The sequence below is a fragment of the Schistocerca piceifrons genome, chromosome 1, assembly GCF_021461385.2.
Source record: "Schistocerca piceifrons isolate TAMUIC-IGC-003096 chromosome 1, iqSchPice1.1, whole genome shotgun sequence".
In the NCBI taxonomy this organism is placed as follows: Eukaryota; Metazoa; Arthropoda; class Insecta; order Orthoptera; family Acrididae; genus Schistocerca; species Schistocerca piceifrons.
Window position 1 is genome coordinate 716415464 of NC_060138.1, and position 4043 is coordinate 716419506.

Sequence of the window (4043 nt, forward strand, 5' to 3'; positions counted from 1 at the left end):
CTTACCAACCCTGAAGGCCAACAAAAATGTTCTGCTCTTTCATCGAAATTTACCAGACTTATCAAGTCACCCTAGAATTTCTTTGCGGGATTCATCGAAGCCGGAAGAAATTTATCGCCGTGGATAACGAGTTACGAGAAACTGGATCATTCAATCACAGAGATTGAGAGGGCTTATCAACCAAGAATTTTTTGCACAATTTTCGTTGGTTTCGAAGAATACAGTTGAGAGTGCTGGTAGAGCGACGATTACAGCGGTGATGAACATCTACCGCTAACAATGATCTTAAACCCAGAGATCAGCTGTGTCCATAGATCATTCAGCACGTAAGTCGCCGAAGTGGCGTCAACTCGAAAGACTTGCACGAGGCGAACTGTCTACCCGACGGGAGGCCCTAGCCACACGGCATTTCCATCCAGCACAGTTATTCATTGCATACTTTCACCAGCTGCTGTGAGACTGGGGTATTGCTCAAATTTGTAAGCTGTATGTCTAAATAAAAAAAAAAAACAACTAAATATTCATTCAATTCAGGGAAACCACGGAATGTCCAAATCCCGAATGTCTGTATTGCCATCCTGCTGAATGCGCGCCCAGTGGCACTACTACATCTTCTCGCTCGTTGTAATTTAGGGCCTAAATGTTTGGAACACTCTGCGTGCATTCATGAGCAACTGATGTAGATATAGCTTACATAGTACCCTTGCTGCAAATAGTGACACAAAAATCTTCGTTTTTGAGTTTTTAATGTGACAGAGTCGAAGAACCGATATCTGCCCAGTAGTCAAAAGTGTGTTTCTACAGTTTCTAATTTGACAGTTACAGGAGAGATGTGCCACTTTAACTATATGAAGTGAGAAGGTACTCATGACAACAAGAGTGTTGCATTGTTAGTTGAGTAGTAAAATCCATAGCGAGGGGGTCGTTGTTAAGAAGTTCAAAACAGTATTATTTTGAGTTGTGTCGCGTTTCGGGAGTGAAGTCACAAGAAAGCAGAGTGATATTTCTATTTGTGACTCTTTAGTCGATCATGGTAAGCTCTGAAATTTTGTAATTTAACCTTTATTGGATCTCCAAGTAAACACGATACTTTTGACTGTAGCATGAATTCATTATTTGCGGTGATGTATTGTTATGTTTTGATTCACTTCAGTTTACAAGAATTATTTTCTAACTTTCTCAGTTGTGCCGGTTTTGAAGAAGCAGATTAGCATATTTTCAATTGAGTCACTTTCTAAGAATATACTCATGCGTTTCATTTTCTGTTCCCTTTTCGTGCAGAAGAATGTTGTCATTAGTATCCGCTGTTCATATTTCGCACTTTAATAAAGGGGATGGACATCTTGTTAATCTGCAATGTGTTCATGAAAAATAAGCCCATGTAACGAATCCAAGTGATGAGGCACAAAGGAAGAACGTAATAGCATAGTTCATGAACTACACTGTCGTAGAAATGCATAATCCATAGTGATATCGTATAATGAAATGGCAGCAGTTGTTACCGCTACCAGCCCTGAAGAAGATAGAAGTGACATTTATGCTGGTAGGTTAGAAAATAGATTGGTTAAAGCTCATTCTAATCAATTTCCTCTGCCTGAAAATAACAAGAAGGTATTGTAATCACCAACTGCGACATGGTCGCGTATACAAACAGTGATCCAAAACTGTCAAATGTTTTTTATTCCAGTCTTTGATCACAATATGAATTCTTTAGACGATGACCAGTTTCAGTCCGTAATGACCATCCTCAGATCTAAAATATACAAATATATACACCTAGTGAGCAGTGTGTCTTTCAACGTAATACAGCAACACGTATCACAATATACTATCATACAACCAGGGTTATGTACAGAAAATACCGTAAAACGTACCTTTTTTACACCATGTCCTAAAGTGATAAGGCCATAATGGCATCGTCAGAACATATAAATATTATCAGCATTGCATCGTCATATAGATCTAAAATAAGGTGTAGAATAGTCCGCATCGTCCACACAGTCATTATTGCAACTGGATGCTGAAGTACAGTAGCTACCAGAAATCTGTTTGCCTACACCATCCCTAGATGTCCCTACTGTCGGCTTAGATGTAGCCATCATTTACGCAAAAAACATAATCTGATAAAAACACATTATGTAAAATACATGTAGCAAACTTTTAAAATTGATAACTATCATAGATACTAAATTGTGATACATTAAAAGACGAATACAGTTGCCCATATAAAATTATTAAAAGGAAATATATGAATAGAATAGAACCGATCCTTTTTATGGTGAATTTACGGTCAACAATTAATATACGTATTACATTGTCTGTAGCAACCTATAAATTGCCTATGAAAGATAAAATGCCTATATGACATTTGAGGTATTGTATTTCTTATTATAAAGACGTTCTCAGAATTTATTGAATACTCGAGCTGTTCATAACGATTTAGTCATTTTAGTGTCTAATAACTGTTAGACTTTTATATTGCTAAATGATACTGTCTTGGAATTTGTACATCTGAGTTTGTGAAAGGTTTTGTTAAATATATCTAATTTCCGGAACGGTATGAGTTTGCAGCAATGGACACGAAAAACCTATTAGTCAAAATCTGTGCTACGCAATGTGTGACTTAATTAAAAGTAAAACCTTATTAATAAGCATAAATTGAATTTCAAAAATGCCTTATGTTTATATTTCATTTCAGGAAAGTGTCAGAACTCTAAATAATCAACAGCTATAGGTCTGATCAAGACATTAATAGTGACATAACTAAAACAAAGAGCAGTTCTTTGGGGTTAAGGGCAGAAATGAGTGAAGCACCATATCCATCCTCGTCTGATAAATTTGTTTGTGTTTATAATGTTTCATTATTGCCAAAAACGTTTTTCGTGGTTTATGGAAAACCCGACTTTTGCATTGTGTCACACGTTGGACGGACTGCGATCCCTTCACCATGGAGAATGGAATAGTTCACTGCGCCACGTGACGGGAATAAGATCCTTTCATCACAGCGAATGGAATAGTTCGTTGCGCCACGTGACGGGAATGGCGCTACACCGTGTATTGACCGTCAGAGTGACAGTCAAGGGCGGGATGGAAAAGAGGCGTAATATCAAGACTTTCATTACGGTCAGGTGATGGCCATCCGACATATAGTAAACTCCCTCTGTCTCGGTTTACCACGCGACATAGTACTGCGAGTTGCCAGATTAGGAGAAAATTGCTACCGCCACTGCCAATTGAGATAGAGTGAGATACGCGCATCTTCGACCCAGCTCGAATCCACATACTGGAGCTGTAGGTGGCCGTTGAATTGTCAGGGATCAGGATAGTTCTCCGACACTTTCAGTAACTCGTGGAGTCCATGGCACAACACGGCGCCGAGTCATCATGGTGTAGGAGGCTTTTAGGTAGGTGGGTCTAGTTCAGCGATTCCCAACCATTCTGAGACGATGACACCTGAGTGCAATCAGACACTGACAGGTACTCCCACTCCCCCTTCACCCAGCATCATCAACATTAGCGCCTAACTGAACTTTAAGATGAAATGGAATTTTCTTTGAACTCTTCTATTTAAAAATTGACGAAAAGTAAATTATGTTTATTTTTCATGCGCTTTATTAATCCACGGGCAACGGCCTTGCCACAGTGGATACACCGGTTCCCGTGAGATCACCGAAGTTAAGCACTGTCGGGCGTGGCCGGCACTTGGATGGGTGACCATCCAGCCGCCATGCGCTGTTGCCATTATTCGGGGTGCACTAAGCCTTGTGATGTCAATTGAGGAGCTACTCGACCGAATAGTAACGGCTCCGGTCAAAGAAAACCATCATAACGACCGGGAGAGCGGTGTGCTGACCACACGCCCCTCCTATCCGCATCCTCTTCTGAGGATGATACGGCGGTCGGATGGTCCCGATGGGCCGCTTGCGGGCTGAAGACGGAGTGCTTTTATTAATCCACGGATTAATGTGTCAGGGAGACAATTGTTACTGTTTTTCTAACAACCATTTTTTACCGACTGATAAAGTAATAATCAGTACATCGCG

At 40.1% G+C, this 4043-nt stretch overlaps 1 pseudogene; it reads left to right on the forward strand.

Moving 5' to 3' along the window:
- The first annotated feature begins 3624 nt into the window (after window positions 1-3624).
- Window positions 3625-3741, forward strand: LOC124728411 (annotated as a pseudogene).
- The last annotated feature ends 302 nt before the right edge of the window (window positions 3742-4043 follow it).